The sequence below is a fragment of the Myotis daubentonii genome, chromosome 3, assembly GCF_963259705.1.
Source record: "Myotis daubentonii chromosome 3, mMyoDau2.1, whole genome shotgun sequence".
In the NCBI taxonomy this organism is placed as follows: Eukaryota; Metazoa; Chordata; class Mammalia; order Chiroptera; family Vespertilionidae; genus Myotis; species Myotis daubentonii.
In genome coordinates this window covers 32,392,904-32,412,036 of record NC_081842.1, presented here as the reverse complement: position 1 = coordinate 32,412,036, position 19,133 = coordinate 32,392,904, and the positions used below count along the sequence as shown (strand labels likewise).

General features: G+C 43.4%; 1 protein-coding gene across 9 annotated transcripts in view; it reads left to right on the top strand.

Annotated features, from left to right (window-relative positions):
• Nucleotides 1-19,133, top strand: part of TNIK (TRAF2 and NCK interacting kinase) — a 347,969-nt gene that overhangs the window by 70,692 nt on the left and 258,144 nt on the right. The window lies entirely within an intron of this gene.

Sequence of the window (19,133 nt, the reverse complement as noted above, 5' to 3'; positions counted from 1 at the left end):
GATTAGCCAATGGGAAGCATTCGGGGGTATGGTCAATTTGCATGTTTCTCTTTTATTAGATAGGATTACAATGCATGGCAGGTGCTATAGTCATTTTCTAGAACAAATACTGTGAGAACACAGAAGAGGAGCAACTAGCTCTCCTGGGATGAAGGAAGTGGGTTTTAGGAAGGGCTTGGAGGACATGATGCTTACTTTGATTTGAAGGTGGAAACCAACTTGGAAGGAAGTGGCTTGTGAACAGACTAATTGAAAGTAGTTCAAGTAGAACAGGTGTGTGTATGTATCTATGTGTGTGCGCAGTGCTGGTTGAGTAAAAAGTATCCTATGTGGGAGATGCACTTCATTCACAAGAAATTCAGAGAATTCAACAAAGTAAAATAGCGTGCTCATTGCCACACCACTACTAAGTAGCAGGGTTTAAAATCTGAACTGAAATTATTTCTACAGTGCAAGTGTTCTTTCTACCTTATGATATCTGATTTTTAAAACATGTAAATTACATTCTTTAGTGTGCTTCATATTGCTTCTTATAGCCCGAACCTTTTAGGAGGGAGAGTATTTATAGTCAATAATGTATGCCATTATTGAATCCCATTCCACAGTTAACCATACCATTTAGCTCAATGCTAAGTTTTATGTTACAAAAATAAGGTTGTAAGCCTGGCTTTTCAGTAGTGGGTGTTTGGGGTGAAGTGAGATCTACTGGCCTTGTCCAGCAAGCCAAGAGGCAACTCTGTGAGAGGAAATCAGACCTGGCCTTCTGGCTAGGAGCGGAGAGATGATACTAAGAGGTAATGGCTGAGTGCAGATGTGCCAGCTGTACCCCTGGTCAGTGACTCCATTGACTATGTTAAGGTATATGGAAATCACCAAAATACATACAAGCTGTTTGTGTGTTATTATTCCTGGAGAGGGTTATAGTAAATGAAACATATTCAATAGCCAAGTAGCTCACAGCCAGGAATCTTTTCTCTTCTTTGGAAAGATCTGCCCTGACATCGCCTCCTCAGCTAGCAGTGTTATTGTATAGTCTTTGCTTTGGTTCTGCTGTAGTTCAGGTTCTGAATTACTAAGCCATTTTAACTGTACATTTCTCCTGTGGAGAGCTCAGAATTATTCCACCTTGACCTCTAAAATGCTGCAGAGGCAAGAACTAGTCTCCTTACCAGTGCTGGATAGAGGCCTTGCTCTTAGTGTATAGACTCTCATAGTGGCTTTGGTATATAGCAAGTGGTTCCACTCAAGAGAGAAAGTTTCTTCTCATGACATGTAGATTTTTCAATTGCTGTCATTTTTAATCCATTATTTGACTTAGTAATTAGCTATACAGAATCACACTTCTTTCTAACAATATCTCTAGTCGTATATTCCCCAGCTTTCTTGTTTCAAAAAAGCATTCGAATGTTGTGGGCATCTAAGGGGATATTGGAAAGAACTATCCCCAGAGAGATTTGGAACAAGTGTGGAAGATGTAAGCTGATATCAGGTTTGGGGATGTGGCCACAGGCTCATTTTAGTTCCACATTCACTGGAAAATAGTATATCAACAAAGTCGGTACTTTATCTTTACATATTCTATACTTAGCATTGAGCTAAATGGTATTGTTAACTGTGGAATGGGATTCAATAATCAGGGTGGGATTCTCTGCATGGTAACCAAAGATGCTTACCTACTGGGTTGGAGTAAGCTTTAGTTACTGAGCTCGGAAGCACTCCCGGGACAGGAAACTGATATTTTAATTGTTGTGTAGCTGCTTACATCTAGTTCCTCTTTCTTCTTAATTGAAGCAACTTTCTTCATGATGAAATTATTTTTCAACTTTTTTAATTGTGAAATATATAATTGCATACAACAAAAATGTTCAATTTATTTCACTGGCACCAGTGTGAGCGTCACTCTGTTTGAGAACTACAATGATCCTATTTACCCCACAGACAAACCTCACTAATCTAAAGACTTGGGGCGGACTAGGGGATGGAAATATATATATATATATATATATATATATATATATATATGTTTTGGTGAAAAGTAAGACTTAATAGTCATTTGTAAATAGTCTTATTCCCCTTAAGGCTTAGACAACATCCAAGAGCTACTAGAGAGGCAGAGTTTAAAACAGAGGCCCTAGAGCACCGACGTCAGTAATTAGCCAGCGATTGGATGTGAATGCCCCTGGACTGCTTGAGAAGTTAAAAAAAAGTATTTTTTTTGTTATATATTTACATTATTACTTTCCTTAAAACCTACTCTATATGGACAACAGAAGAGTAAACTGCTCTCCAGCTCCCTAAATAATAGCAAATTATGAATGAATAGGGGTGAAATAAAGAGGATTTGCTATATTTAAAAACTAGGAATATAAGTGCTAGAGGTGAACAATATACTTCTGAATGTTTTTATGAAAATATCCATATTGGTGGAGAGTATATTTGAACCCTTAGAGATAATGGTGGGCTGACTGTGGCAATTACACTGGGAAAAAAGTTGATACAAACTTATCCATATTTAATTTAGCATATTAAGAAAACAAACGCTTACGTTCTTGTGGAAAATAGGCTTTCCAAGATGATGCCCACCATATCTGAATGTGGCTTCATAGAGACTCTTGTGCCCAGGTGTGTATTCCCAAGGGATACACATTCTTATCTTCATGAGGTAGAAAGTCTTCCTTACTTATCTCTTTATTTCACCGAAGAAAAAGTAACTGATCTGTGTTATCTTATTGGTCTTGTTAAAAATTATTTGCTTACTGAACCCTCTGTGTCATGATACTGTGCGAGTTACTAAGGATATTAATGTGAAGCTAGCCCAGCCCCTGCCTTGTGGGGGAGGGAGTGTACCTAAGTGGGGGAGGTGAATGTTAACAAATTATTAAAGCTATGTAATTTGTACATTTGTTCCTTTGTTGCCTGGAACAAACATAGCACTTGTAAAAATAATACTAATAATGGCTTTATAATTCTTTATCGCATGTGTGTCTCCCACTTTGTCACAGCCATGTGTGTTCAGTACTTGAAATCTCTCTGCCTTTTGAAATGCTAATGGAGCCATGAAGCTTCCTGAATGAGGGTGCTAGCCTGTAAGTGACAGGTTTCCATCATTTGTCATTTCTGACAGAACTGAGTCATGTGTTTAACATGTATCTTTCTTAAACAATACCATTTTAAAAAAGCATTGTTTCACCCTTATACCAATTCTGTGTGTACTCCACAGTCCAGCTGCCCACCTTTCCTTTCAGCCTCCCGTGGCTCTTCAGTCCATATTGATTTCCTGTTCCTCTGAACTTTCTTCGCAGTTACATTGTGTTCTGCCTGTCTGTCTGGTTAGAGCAGGATTCTTGAATTCTAACTCTTCTCCTTTCCTAGCAGGGTTCTTGAGAAATGAATTACAGCATCTCCTCCAGCAAATGCTCCCTACTTGCTCATCGGAGTGGCTGCCCCTCAGCTCCATCCAGTCTCAGGCTCTTGCCCTCCTAGTTCTGCCTGGCAACCTGAAATCCACAGAACTCCCTTCGTGGCTCTCTCCTGCGCTCTGCAGCAGAGAAGGTCCCAGATCTGCTAGGAATTACTTTTCTCCTAGGACCCACCCTGGAGTCCCTCCCACTTCCTTCCCTGGCATTTTCAAAGCGGTAGATACTACCGAACCTTTTCTTCATGTTTTTAAAAAAGATTTCTATTGATTTTAGAGATGAAGGGAGAGGGAGAGAGTGACAGAGACCTCAATGATGAGAGAAAATCATGGAGTGGCTGCCCCCTGCACTCCCCACACTGGGGACCAAGCCCTCAACCAAGGCATGTGACCTGATTAGGAATAGGACCGTGACCTCCTGGTTCATAGGTCAACAATGCTCAACCTTGTCAGCTGTGGAGAAGGCAGATCCAGCTGCCCGCCTCAGCCCTCACTTATTTTTCTCTATTACTAACTAGAAGCCCGGTGCATGATATTCATGCACTCGGGGGTGGAGGGGGTCCTTCAGCCCGGCCTGTGCCCTCTCGCCGTCTGGGAGCCCTCCGGGGATGTGGGCCTAAGCCATCAGCTGGACATCCTTAGTGCTGCCGCGGAGGCAGGAGAGGCTCCCGCCACTGCCACTGCACTCACAAGCCATGAGCCAGGCTTCTGGCTGAGCAGTGCTCCCCCCTGTGGGAATGCACTGATCACCAGGGGATAGCTCCTGCATTAAGCATCTGTCCCCTGGTGGTCAGTGCGCATCATAGCAACCTGTCATTCTGCCATTTGGTCTATTTGCATATTAGCCTTTTATTATATAGGATTAGATATGCTCTTTGAGGGCAAGCTCATGCCATAATATCTGAATCCTCCATAACATCAAACAGTTCAACTTTCCATACACTTATTGGAACTAAATAGTAATAGTTTCCTCATTTAGTAAAGGTCTGTTATGTATTACCTCCCTGCTGGGTATTTTCCGTAAATGTTTCCTCGTTCTTAAAACTCTGCTTAGGTAGGTTTTATTTGTACTTTTGGAATAGTAATATTTATTTGCATCATCTTGGGATCTTGTTAATTCTGATTCGGTAGGTCTGGGCAGGGTCCAAGATTCTAACAGGCTCCTGGGTGCTGGTCATGGACTACACTTTCAGTAGCCTCCTGTTGATAGGTAAAGAAAGTGGTTCAGCGAGATTAAGTAATTTTTCAGAGATTACACAACTGGAAGTGGAAAGCCCCACTGACACCCTGATCAGTTGATACACAAATTGCTACTCATTTTCCCACACCACACTGCTGCTGTGGAAGGCATTTCTGTTGAACATCTCAGGGGATTCAGAGATCATGAAGATGCACACTTTGCTCTCTGGAGAGCTGCCTTCCAGGACAGAAAGACAGATGCATCCAAGGCAGTCTCTGGGATGCCCTTTAATGAGGAGTTTAATGGATGTAAGGGGATCATCCTTAGGTATGAAATATGATTTGAGTTGGGCCTTGAAAGACTGGTAAGACTTTGACAGAGATGTGAGAACAAAGCTCTTTCTGGGTGGCAGGCACAAGGACATAGCACATAAGAGCATATAGGACATCTCCTGGGTGTAGTGAGCAATTTGCTGATACATGGAGAGGGCTATACTGTGGCTTTAAAGATGTTGGCTGGGGGTGGATGGTGGAGTGGAGTAGGCAAGGGGAGCCACTGGAGGATTTAGAGGAGAGACTCACAATAGCACATGGTAGGTGCCCAGGAGATGAGCACTGCTCAATGTAATGTGATCCAGTTGTTAGCCATCCATTGCCCATGCCATGCTTTTGACATCTCCATAGATTCCAGGGCCTGGTTATATGTCACCTGTGATGACCTTTACTGTTGTTTGTAGAGAGCCTGTCTTATTAAAATCTCTTAGAGGATATCTTATTCCCCTCCCCCTTTCCAAATTTTTCTAGGCTAAGAAAATGTCGTTTTCCCACAGACTGGTAATAAACATTCTTCTTAAAGGAAGGATTCTTTTTTCAGTAGCAACTTGTAATCGGGAAAGTGGAATAGAGACAAAATGCAATCCTGACCTGAATGGAGACCGGGTTTTCTTTGTGTGCATAACCAGCATTCCAGTCAGGTTGCCACGGTGATGCTGAGAGTATAACTGTTCATGCCAACAGTCAGGGAATGCTGCCCAATTAGTTATTCTCGGCTGCTAGGTTACCTTGACAGTGGTTCAGAGAGCAGTTCTGAATTCAAAGGCCCTCAGATGAGCAGTCAGAGGACCTACGGGTCTGCTGTCCTCAGTAGGGTGCAGGGACTACAAGCCCCGGCATGCCCTGGTTTGGGACATATAGGATGTGGTCAGCCATGTGAAAGGAAACTCCATTTTTAATTATTCCTCCTCCTCTCCCCTGCCCTACCCCCGCTCCTTTGTAAGAAAGGGTTCCCAGAATCCCTGTGTCACTAGCCAGCTTCATAAGGGTTTTCATTGTTTTCAGGGCTACCTTCAGACGTTGCGGTTTGGAGACAGTGGGGAGAATGTGTGTTTGGCACCGGCTACTTTCTTAGCCTCAGTTTTCTCTTTTGTGAGCAACCTGCCTCTCAGGATCAAAGCTGAGAATAAATAATGTTTGCAAAATGCCCTGTACAGTGTCTTGAGGCACAGGAGGCACCCAGTAAAAAGTGGTTCTACTCAAATATTGTTTCAGAAACCATAGAGCATTAAACAGTGTGATGATCATTGTCACCATCTTTTGGTAGTTTCTGTCCTGAGTCAGAATAGGCTAGTATATGCTGTGATGACTATCTTAGAGATAAAAGACAGCTGAAGCTTATTTCGTAACCATGCCAACATGTCCAGAACGAGTCAGGAGAGGGCTCTAGGCATCAGCTTCCCACGGACAGACCGATGGAGGCTTCAAGCCCACATATGCTTCCACAGTCATCACAATCTCTCACATAGCAATTAAATATTCCACCTGAAAAGCACATTGCTTTCGCTCACATCGCATTGGCCAAAGCGAATCATGTGGCTAAACTCAACCTAAAAGTGGGGTGTGGATGTGCCATCCTATAACATACCGGCAGGAAGAGAACAGGAATATTTCTTGAACAACTCTAGCGACTGCCTCCTCTAACCAAGGATCAAAAGGCTATAATGGAGAAGAGTACTTTAAAGAAGGACTGTTCGTTAAACATAAATAAATAATAATATCTGAACCATAAACTTTAAAGCAAATCAGTTAGAACTCAACTGCATAAAACGAAAGCCCCAAATGTTAGTGGGTTAAAAGATAGAAGTTTACTTCTCGTTCATGATAAAGAAGTCCAGACATAGGCAGTCTAGTGGTGGTACAGTAGTTCTATGGTCATCAGAGGCTTAGGATCATTTTATTGTTCTGTAGTTACAACTAGCATGAGGCTTCTATTCTTAAATTCACTTCAGGGTCAGAAATGGCTGCAGTGTCCTAGCCATCACCTCTGCATTCCAGGCAGCTGAAAGGATCAGGGTGGAGGACACAAGGGAACTTCTCTCAGCTAACTCAGCTCCATGTGAACAACTCTTCTGAAAGTCCCACGTGATAATTCTGCTTGCATGTCATTGGCCAGAACTTACTCACATATTCATCTCTAGCTTCAATGGGGTCAGAGCATGTTGTTTTGGACCTAGGTGTGCATTGTGTTCCAAATAAAATTGAGATTTTTGTTGCTAAGGAACAATGGAAGAATGTTTACTGTGTAGTATTGAGCAGTCCTTGCTACAGTAACCTAAGATTCAAGGTTTGGTTAATAGGAATAAGAAAGGAAAGAATGTTCTGTGCACTATCGTTTTCTAACCTATGCTGCACAGAACACCAGGGCTTAGAGAGATACAAAGATCCCTTAAAAAAGTATTCTTCAGCCAGGTTTGGATATGGGAAATGTGAAAAGCTTTTGCCCTCTCTTAGAGATTCACAGGGTACAGTAATACATCAAAAGCTCTGAGAGGCCCTGCAGCAAAGAAAGAGCTACATTGCTAATCTTTTTAATCCAGTGTCCCCAAAGTTGTTTGACAATGGAAATCCAACACCCTTGGAAACCTGGAGAATCACAGAGAAATTTAGCTTTAGCTGCTTGAATCTGCCAAAAAATTTTTTTTAGATCCTTGAACAGATGGTATAAAGTCCCCATTCCAAAAATGAGCTGCCTTGTACAACAAACAAACAAATAAATGAAAAAACGTAAACATCCATGCTAGCCTAGCCATAGGGACAAAAGCCTTGAAGAAAAGAGATGAATCAGATGCCAAAGAATTCCTGTTATAAACAGTCTGTATGAGTTGGTATTAACCAGCCATCTGTACCATTAGTGGTGACACCAAGTGATGGACTGGGCTGGGCTTCTACCACCATCTGCCAGATGACAAGCCTCTGCCCCAGGTAGCTGTTGGGGGGGGGGGGGGGGGCTCTTGGCCATCCTGCCCCTCTCTGGAACTGAGAGAGGACTAGGGGACCTAACCAACCAACATTAACCTCCTCACCCCATAGAGAGGGCCTTTTGTCAACTACATGGTTGCTTATAGGTGTGGGGAGAAATGCTGAAAAGCTTTCAAGCAAATATAATGTTGTTGGTCTGTTGTAAGCAGGTGGTAAATGAGTTCCTCTGGGGGAAAGGTTAAGGCTGTTCTTTCTAAAATAAAACCTTGGATGGTGTCCTAGTCCTTCTTATTTAATTATTTAAGTAATCAGTTCTTGTCTTTAAAGTCCATCTGCTACAACTGCTATCTTTTTTCTTCATCTAAGCATCTTTGAAAAGGCAAAACGCCAACATCTTTGCTAGTCTGGTTCCCATCATTTCGACCTTGTGTTGCTGGAAATACTGGTAAGTTACCCTGTCCTGACAGGTCTAGAGAGATCCCCTGTTTGCATATCTCTGTAAACTGTTACATTTCCCCAAATAGCTGTATAATCTCTGCAACATCCTGATGGTGGGAGGGAAGGGACCATATTGACCTTCAGAGCAACTTGCCATGTTTGAGCTTGAACAGACTGTGGGAGAGTTGAGAAAAGTTCTGGAAGGTGGAGATCCCAATCCTTGTCCAAAATCTGCCTTGTGTCTTAGTATCCTGGAGAATATTCTCATTCTGCTTTATGGAGTTAAGAGTGCTTTTTCTCAACTGGGGGTGTGTTTGGAAAATAATCTCTGAACAGAGCAGTGAGCTTTGTGCATCCACATGTCCACAGGCAGTTTGTGGGCATGGCTCGGGAACACCAGGTCAGAGAGCATGAGAAGGGCTGGCCCTTGAATCCCAACAGTTGACAAAGAATTAATGTACCTGTGTACCAAAATCAGAAAAAATATTCTAATTAATGTTATAACTCCTTCTTGGATTGTAATTTTAATTGGATGTTCCTAATTATATATGCCCCAGGTATGCCAGTGAACAATAGTCAATTTATATCGACTTCTTTGTTTTCTCCTATAAGGAAATAGTTTGGAGCTGAGATAAATATGAGTATGAATATGCCAAGCCTTTGAACTGAGGAAATATATTTTGAAAAATTCCATTTATCTCCTTTGCAGATAGGTACATGTCAGTTATCTCATTGACATCAACAATCCGGTCGACTATCACATTGACATCAAATTGGAGATAAGTTATAAATCTCATTACATCAGTTCTGGGCGTGAATTAATTCACTTTTTAACCCAAATATGTGGAAGTTAGGACTCAACACAAGTGTTTACCTTTCCTCTCCACCCTCTCCACTGGCCCTACTTCCTTCCCTTCCAGGCCCACTGTTTTTAAAGATAATGGTGATTTCTTTGGTTTATTGAATGATTTTACTGAACAGAGGGGAAAATTAAAAGTCAAAGGGCTTAGGGTCTTGACCTAACCCTGGTACTAACTAGGTGAGAACTTGGCCAAGCGTCCTAAACACTCTTGTTAGAAAAATTTGTGATTTTATAGCACCTACCTGGGCCTCACTTTGCTCTTGTGTAACATGAGGAGAGGAGTTTTAATGATAAGATCTTAGATATCTCTGCCTGCTCCACACTTCAGAGACCTTGCTACATTTTGGCCGTCAGCAGGAGAACTGGTGATATGGGGACTTGAGATTCATCCAGAAAGTATTCAGTGCGTGTCTATAATGTCCCCGCCAGTAATTTGAGTATTGGGGATACTGCAGCAAACAAAGCCAATAGAAGTCATTCCTTCTTGGAGTTTGCATTCTAGAATAAAGGGTCATTAGCAAATACTTTTGCGCACTTACAATATGCCAGGCATTGCTTTGAATGTTTTATATGTATTAATTCTTTTGTCGAATAATCCTATGTAGTAGGTACTACCATTACCCTATTTAACAGTTGAGGAAATGGAGACAGAATGGTAAAGGTCACATAGCTAGTAAATGGTGAAGCTGGGATCAGAGTCAGGCTTTTTGGCTGTGGAGTCTGTGGTCTTAACTGCTATGGTGTACTTCTCTCACTGTCAATTAAATGGTTAACTTCAGTAATCACTGTTCATCCTAGCTGATGGCACAGGAGGCATAAAAAGAAACTACAGCTTTGGATAGAAATTTAAAGCCCCACTTGGCTGGACTCCAGGCTCTGATGGGCAGGCACTGAGCATCCATGGCTCATTTGACTCCTGTGTTCCCAGCCACTTGGCTGGTTGTGTCTGCCTGGTCGGAGGCCACTGGTTCTGCTCTGTCTCCATTGTTAAACCACAAGGCCTTCACCAGCCCCATAACTCCAAGTTAATTTTAGCTTTGGCCATTTATAGAGCAGCGAGTAATGATGGACTTGAAATAAAACAATCTGGATTTAAATCCTGGCTGCACTGTTGACCAGTGTTGTCACCTAGGGGAACTTTTATTAATACCAGCAGCAATAGCAATAATAGCAGTAGTGTTACTTGTGAAGCACTGCCATACACTGGTGCTGAGTGCTTTACATATGCTGTTTTGGATCCTCAACACAATCCTTGAGCAAGGTATTTTTATCCTTATTTTATTATCTGGTCTTGGCTGCTGTTTCTATTACATACTGTTTAACCTTGGGCAAGTTATTTAATTCCTTGAAGCTTTTGTTTCATCATGTAGAAATGGGGGTTAGTAATATCTACTTCTCATGATTGCTCTGAGGATTAAATATGAAAATGTATATGAAGCATTTAGGCCATTGTCTACCCCAGACACAGTGATAATGATCAGGGTAGTTTAAGGTTTGTAGCGGCTCCTCTGCGGCGCCAGGTTTCAGATCTGCTGCTAAAGACTGTTTTTTGAGGACAGGCTAGAGCGCAGAGTCCCGAGTGAGTAGGTGAGCAGCGGCAGGGGGCGTGGGAAGCTCTTTCACTACTGATGGCTGTTCAGTAGCAGATGGAACTTTAAACTGAACAGGAGGTGGGGAGGCTGCCGCCTTCCTGGCCCTAGGGCTGGAAGAAGCTACCAGCATCGAGGCTGGTGTGCCTTGAGGTTTGGCAAGGATCACATCCTGATGTCGCTAAGAGCTAGGGTTGGTAAAGGGATGCCAGCACCATCTAGCCAGGCTCAGCTGTATGAGGCAGATGGCATCCTGCATTCAAGACCACCTTTCCCAAGGGACAAGGCTGGACACATGGAGCTGGGGGCGGGGGAGGTGCCCAGCACATTCGCATGCAGGATACAACCTTGTGGAAAAGGCAGGCCAAGCAGGTGATCCCACTTTGCAGATGGTGCAACCAAACAGGATAGTTTAAATGACACGGGCCAGGAGTAGAATCTAGACAGGAACTCTAACTTTTGTTGTTGTTGTTAATCCTCACCCGAGGATATTTTTCCATTCCATTGGTTTTTAGGAAGAGTGGAAGTGAGAGGGAAAGATAGAGTGCAACATTGATGTGAGAGAAACACATCAATTGGTTGCCTCCTGTCATCAATTGGTTGCCTCCTGCAAGTGCCCCAATTAGGGTCCCAGGCTGGGGAGGAGCTTGCAACCAAGGTACGTGCCCTTGACTAGAATCGAACCTGGGACCCTAACTTTTTTTGTGCTTTACAGATGATTAAGTGAGAAAACGCAGTACACGCGCGCGTGCACACAAACACACGATTTTTTTTTTAACTTAAATCATTTGTTCCATTTGGTGTGCATAGCTTGGACAGTATGTTAACAAAGATAAATCTAGACTGTATTCTAAATATCCCAGGTAGATATTCTTGGAGCACCTTATACTTCTCCTGCATGTTGCTTGTCATTGTAATTTAGTGAGTTGCATACGTGCAGTTATTTGCTCACATACTGGTATCTCTTCTTCATCAGGTTGGAAGTACCTTCTGCTTCTACCTCAGACAGTAGGTGGGTGGGAGATGTGGGTAGAGCTTCCACAATAAACCCCATTGTGGAAGGCAAGGAAGACCTTTGGCTCCTCAGGCCCCTGCTACATTAGGAGGAGGGAAGGTGGGTATGAAATGAGCTTTGAGGGACCTTGTTTGGCTGTGAGTGCAGCGTGGACGAGAAAGGGGGTGTTGCGTCAGCACAATTGTCCTAGCGCTGCACTTACTTGGGAAGAACGTGGTGTTGAAAAGCCTGAAGGCTCAAGATAAATGTGGAGAGTTCTCCTTTTCCTGTTTTCTTTATTCTGTTTTGCTTTTGTAAGCATATACTTGTCAGCTAGGCTGAAACTGAACAAAACAGCTGCTAAATATGGTTCTAAGAGAAATAACGTTTTGGTCTTTTTAAGGCCCCTGAGTGTAGAGTAAGCACAGTCGCCTGGCAGATGTCAGTAGGGAATCCGGGGGTAGGCAGTCATTCTGGGAGCCGGATCAGCCATCCATGTTCAGCAGGGTCTGTTTCACCCTGCTCGAGGACAGGTGAATCAAATGGAAGGTCTGGCATGGAATGGCTATGTCTTTAAGAGGAATCTGGGGAAAACAGGGTCTAGAAGTTTCTTTAAGCCATTGCTCATGATCCCTCCCAATGTCTCTCTCTTAATTTCATTTTCATTTGGGAGGAATGTGTGTCATCTTTTATGAGGCTAAGGAATAGTCATCCTGGTTTGGAATTTAGTCTAGAGATCTTATTTAGTGTCATGATAAATCCAGTATCATTCGGGGGACCTGGCAGAATTAAAGCATAACTCAGATCTTAAATCTCTCCACCCAGCTGTGAAGTCAGGCTTAAGCTTGCCACTGTTGTCTGAATTCTGGAATTTCAAGTGACAGAAGAGAAAAATTTATTGTAACATCCCAGGAGCCCCCAAAAGTTAACGTGTCTTCCCAATAGTCTCACTTATTTCTAAAGAGACATCTGTATGCACATAAATATCTGACCCAGTTTACTAAGTACGTATTGATGTTCATTAAAAAACAATAGGTTTTCTTTTACTGGTTTTATTAGTTGAAGATATATGAAATACAGACTGAATTTTCTGTGGTAAGGTTTTTTGTGGGTTTTTTTTTTTAATATTAAATGAACTCTTTTTCAAAGTAAAAAAGAAGGAAAGAAGGGGATCAATATTTATGGACATCCTATTGTGTATCAGGCCCTGAGCTAGGCTAGACACTTCCACACTCCTCACAGCAGCCTGTGAGGAAGGTAATATTGTCCCCATTTTAGAGATGAAGAAACTGTGACTCAGAGCAGATACGAAACTTGCCCAAGGCTAGAGAGCCAGCAAATGATAAGTCAAGGGTTGAGAATGTGGATTCCATGAAGCCGCACTGAGTGGTTAAGTGCCCAGGATTTGGTATGCGTTCTGGCTCATCTACTCATCTGTGGTGTGACTTGAACCAAATGCTTAATCTCTCTGTGCCTCAGTTTCCTTATCTGTAAAGCAAAGACAACAGTAGTATCCACTTGATAGAGCTGTGGTAATGAAATGACCTAATTATGGAAAATGCTTAGAATAGTGCCTGGTACATAAATGCTCATGAGATGTTAGCTATCACTGTAATTTTTATGACGATAACTAACTAATTTGCCTTTATCAGTACTTGTTAGGAAGTTACATTTATTTCATGGAACAGCTCACCTTTTGAGATGTTGTAGTTACATTTCATTATGAAATAATGTAAACTACTCTACCTTAGAATTAAATTTTCTTTTCAGCCTCCCAGCAAAGGTTATGATCTGAATAAAGGCATGTGTAGCCAATAGGGATTCCTGACTTTGGTAAATGTCAATGATTTGCTCTTTTCTCCTTGGTGTATGTAAACTTCGTTCCTGCTGCCCATCCTGGCTTTAGGAGCGGCTAAGCAAACACGAGAGGGAGAATTAAGCTGAATCTTGTCTCTTAGCTTTCCTGTCTTTGTAACATGATCATTAAGAACAGCCTCTTCTCCGTGTTGCATTACACAGGGCCGCATCCTGACAGCCCATCTTCTCAATGCACATGTGGCACAGCTTGTGCCAATGGGCTTTATGACTTTTCCTCAGAGTGGGAGACGGTAGGAGCTTTGCATGGGACAGTTTTGTGCAGTAGAGAGCGAGGTAAGGGGGATCAAGGTGACAGTGGCTGGGACGGCTTGACTAGATTGAAGAAGAAATGACCTAGGCTTGCTAGACCTTTGGCCCCACATCTGATCCCATTTTTGGTGACTTTTTTCTACACATGTTGTAGAGAATTGGGAGTGAGACATCAACCTTATTCAGTAAATTGCTATTGCTAGCAGTTATGTGCAGGACACTGTGCTAAGTGCTGGGAAATACTAAGATAAATACGTACAGTCCCGCTCTCAGGGCATTTGTAATTTGTCAGAGGAGAGAAATGGAAGAGGGTGTAGTACTATGCGAAAGCAGTTATCACAGAGCTTATGCACAAATGCTTTGAGTGCAGAGAGGCGGTGGCACTCACCTGAGAAAGGCTTCCCAGGGGAGGTGGCAATCTGGGCTTTCCAGGATGGGTTTGCCTGTTAGAGAATGGCATAATCTTGGCAGACAGTATGAACCAACACACCGAGACATGACCGAGTGTGGTGTGTGAGGGAAATGGCAGGTGGGATGAGGTGGTTGATTATAGGACAAAAAGATGGAACCCAAGGCTGAGAACGAAAGGTGGGCCCAAGAATGAAAGGATCTTTGTTTCAGTTTGGGACACATCATGTAGAATTTTAAAGCATGGCGTGTTGTTTAAATGTTTTAAATTTAAATGTTTTAAAATTTAAATGTTTTAAATTTTAAAACATTTAGAAATGTTTACTTTAGAAAGACCGGCTTGAAGGATAGAGTGAAGGGAGGGAAGAATTGAGTGAAAGTAAATAGTTCCAGCAAGAGATGGTGAGGCCTGCTCATGTGAATGGAGTGGAGTAGATATATACGGTGGGTATCCTATGTAACAAAAGCCCAGGGACCAAACAGTGGATCAACCAGAACGACTGGTTGACCAGTCACTATGATGCTCACTGACCACCAGGCGGCAGACGCTCAGTGCAGGAGCTGCCCCCCGGTGGTCAGTGTGCTACCACAGTGGGAGTGCTGCTCAGCTGACCATGATGAGCGGCTGCTCCCGCTGCAAACCCACGGGCCATCGGGCAGGAACCCGGGCTGCGATCTTCGCCTCCTCGCCCCAGGCTCCTCCTCCTTGCTCCCTGCTGCCTCCTTCAAATGCCCACAGGCCATGCAATGCCACCATCAGGCTCACAGAGCTGACCTCGGAGGCTGGGAGGCAGGTTTGTAGCTGTCGCAGGACTGAGGCCTACTCCACCACCTCTCAATGCTATTGTCCCTGGGCTCGGCCACAACTGGGCCCCCTGGAGAGGTGAGTGCTCCAGCTCCATGGAAGATGCTGGACCAGGGAGCAGCCACTCAGAGGGCGGGCCCACAGCTGCTCGGCAGACTGGGATGAGCTGCTCTCCCACAGCGGGCTGATCCCCACAGGCCATGCCCCCCCATCAGTGCACAAATCCCGTGCACTGGGCCTCTAGTTTGGAGATAAAATCATTAGGACATGAACAACGTGAGGATAGAACCTTGGAGTCAACCTACCTTTAAGGTATGGGCAGAAGAAACAGAATCTCTGAGAGAGAATGAGTGGTATATTGGGAGACAAAGGAGGGGATATGTTTTCAACAAGAGTGTGGTACTCTGCAGTATAAATGCCTCAAAAGCGACAACTAGGACAGGACTGATAAAAACAAACAAACAAACAAAAAACCAAACCCTAAAAATAGGAGATTGAAGTCTTTGGTGACCACTGGGAGAAATTACAGATGAGTCTTGATCAGCACGCGGGTTTGGGACACTGATCCCCCATGCGGGTGAAAATCCGTGTATATCTTTTGACTCCCCCAAAACTTAACTACTAGTAGCCTACCTTTGACTGGGAGCCTTACTGATAACATACACAATTGATTAACATATATTCTGTATGTTATATGTACAATATACCACATTCTTACAGTAAAGCAAGCTAGAGAAAACAAAATGTTAAGGAAATCATAAGGAAAAGAACATACATTTATAGTATTTATTGAAAAAATATGCATGTAAGTGGACCCATACAGTTCCAGCCTCTTTAAGGGTCAGCTGTGCATTTAGAGTCCTGTAAGAGTGGAGAAAACAGCTGAATGCTTACCATGTTCTAGTTCTATCACTATTCCTCCAGAACATAACCAAAAACTACATGCATTTGTGTAAGGGAATATTCGCAAACATCTAGCTGTCCTGGTACTTAGATTGGGGGTAGAGGGAAGCTCATGGTCAGTTCTAAGTTCAGGTGTCCCTGAACAATACCTCTGCCTTCTGCTTTCTAGGGTCTCCGAGAGCCCCTTCCTTGCAAATACCATGACTCTAATTATGCCACTTTGCCTTATTACTGTCAGCACACTGTAAACATAGATGCTTATAGATTCTCTTCTAGTTCCAAACTGTTAGTCATTTCTAACCATAATGCTTGTAGTGGATGCTGCCATATGTCACCCAGATGCCCTCTCCACAACTGAGGCCCTCATTGTCCACCTGCTGGGAGCATAGGCAGGTAGGGATGGTCCTCACCTGGGAATTGTCCTCACCTGAAGCATGTTGCTTCCCCCAATATTATAACCTCTGGGATGGGGATGGAGGACAGCCTGCAATGATGAGTCAATGGAGGTGGGGTACAAAGGCTCCCCTGCCTCAAGGTAGGATAGTTTTGAAGAGTCATCCCAGATTCACAGCTCCTGTGTGTCCCAGTTGAACCCTCCATCTGCTCAGTCAAGTCCTTCTCCCTTCACTCCCTCACTGCGCACACCCCAACAGACTCCCTCCAGGTGAATCCCAGTGATTTTCAGAGTCTACCTCCTGGGGAACCAGCCTAAGCCGATGATTGTTTGAGTTTGGTTGCTTACCCAAGAGGGGACGCCAGTCTAAGTCTGCAGTCCCTCTGATCTTTGCTTCTGATCCCCTTGGACATGTCCAGTGGAGGAAGCCTCTCTCCCAGTAGCTGGAACGAAAGTCAGCATTGAGTCTCCTTGGCTCCAATTGGTTGGGCCATATGCTCAGTATAGACTAGTATTCAAGGAAGGAAAGAGCCGAGAAGTCAGCTGCTCAGCTCCTCCAGAGACCCCAACCGGGCCCCCATGAAACCCCAGCCCTGAGGAGGGATCCATGAGGTGGGATGACCCCTGGGTGTAGAAGCTGGTCCCAGCTCTGCACCCTGTTGCTCTTCCGCCCTATGCTCCACACCCCTCTTAACTCTTCCCACACTCCTTAAGGCAGCTAGTAGTCATCGTCCTGCAATGCCTCTCTCTCTCTCTCTCTCTCTCTCTCTCTCTCTCTCTCTCTCTCTCTCTCTCTCTCTCCCCCTCTTCCGTTCATTTTTTTGTTAATAAGAAAAATGAATGTTGAAAACACAATTGAGATATTTCAAGCAAATGTAGAACCTCCCTTGAAATTTGTTGCAGAAACAGCACTGAGCAAACAAACTACTGGGAAGCACAGCTTAGAAGCAAACAGCAGCTGCCACCATTTGCGGGCTTCTTTTTTCCTTTTCCTCATTCGTTTCTAATTCGTTTTCGATAAAACCTGCTGCCTAGTAGTTGAACAAACAATTTTTCTTTCCTATCCTGAGGCCTCACAGGTGGCCCTGATCATGTCTTTTAGTGATGGGGTCTCGGTAGACAGAGCTCTCGGCCCTTAACGGTGTCCTGATCCCTGGTTCCATCTGGAAAGGTGTCCACACCTCCCTGACCAGATGGGGTTTAGCTGGAACTTCTGGACGGTTTGATCTGTCGGGACACGAGTCTGCAGTGTGGTTTCTTGCCCTGCTGGCTTTATAATAATGGATAATGCTAATTCTGTTTTCTCAGCGACTAAGTGCTTCAACTGTTGGTTTTTGTTTGTTTGTTTGTTTTGCTTGTTTTGTATTTATTTTCTATGTGGACTCTTTGAAGGCACATTGCAAAGGGCTTTTCTTGGGCCTGATTTCCTAAAAAGACTGTAACTTTAAAGAAGAATTGTAATTTGTCACATCCAACTCGTTTGTTTCCTCCCTCATGAGTAGCAGCCCGAAGCAGCCCTTCTCCATTTCTGTGCTACCAATGGTGTGAAATTCCTCATCTTAAACGTTATTATTGGATATTAGTTGATGGCTGACTATGTTCAAGGTGTGATGCTGGACCCTCACTTGCTCTTTACCAGAGCTCTGCTAGGTAGATGCCATGCCGTTTTATGTGCTCACAGACTAAATTGTTCTCCAGGGTGTCCTAGGGTCACAGCGAGTTACAGCAAAGATCTGTCTGAAGCCCCAGCTGAGGCTTCCCCCTTCCATCTCAGCGACCATAGTAATATGTGGCAGCGTTCTCATAACAAAAGTGTTGACTAGCTATAGTCATGTTTTTAGGCCAGAGACGGTAGTCTTTTATTTGTCCTTCAGAGTTTTTTTGTTTTGTTTTTTAAGTGAGTTGTTGCCTAACATTTAAAAATTAGGTGAAGTTCTGGGGTAGGGTGGGAACTGGGTGAAGGGGGCAATGGGGGGACATATGTAATACTCTGAACAATAAAAATCGATAAAAAAGAGGCAATCTCAGATTAAACAAACTGTTCCGTTTTTCTTAAAAAATCTTTAGACCTGGCAATACTGTGTTCATAGGTTTACAATATAATTGTTCCAACTACAAACAATTTATCCCCCCAAACACACCCAAAGGAGACCTGACTCTTCAGTTTGCCACAGGCCTCAGCGACCCTACTTCACTCTTATGCCATTTTTCTGGCCCCTGTGGATGTTTAAGTTTGTCATTCTTGAATTAGGCTTTTCCAGAAACAATTTCTGTCCAGTTAGGAATCGGTAGAGGTCAACGTCAATTTCTGCCTCTGAGTTGAATTTTATAGCCTTTGATTTTTCTTTTCAACTTTTTGGGATAGTGATTCCGTAAGAATAGCTGCAGTTGTTCAACATTTGTTGAGCATTCTAACATTTAGCTGACACTGAGGATAGGCAGACATATTTGGTGGTAAGAACCTGTTTAATTCTCCGATTCAGTTTGCATTCTAATGCCTGCAGGTATTCCTCAGGTACTGCAGGAGCTGGAAGCCACCTGCAAGAGGGTATTTTGCAGAGGTGGCATCGTAGAGAGGGGAGATGAATCCAACACCACCGAGGGGGGCAGGGGTGTTGCTTCCATGGTGACTACCTAGGTAAGAAGAGTACCACTTTCCTGATTGCTAGCGTTCAACACAACAAGCAGTGCAGAATTTTCAAAGAGGAAGATCTCAAAAATTAGAACCCCAAGATAATGGGTCTCTCATTTTATCTTTTTTCTT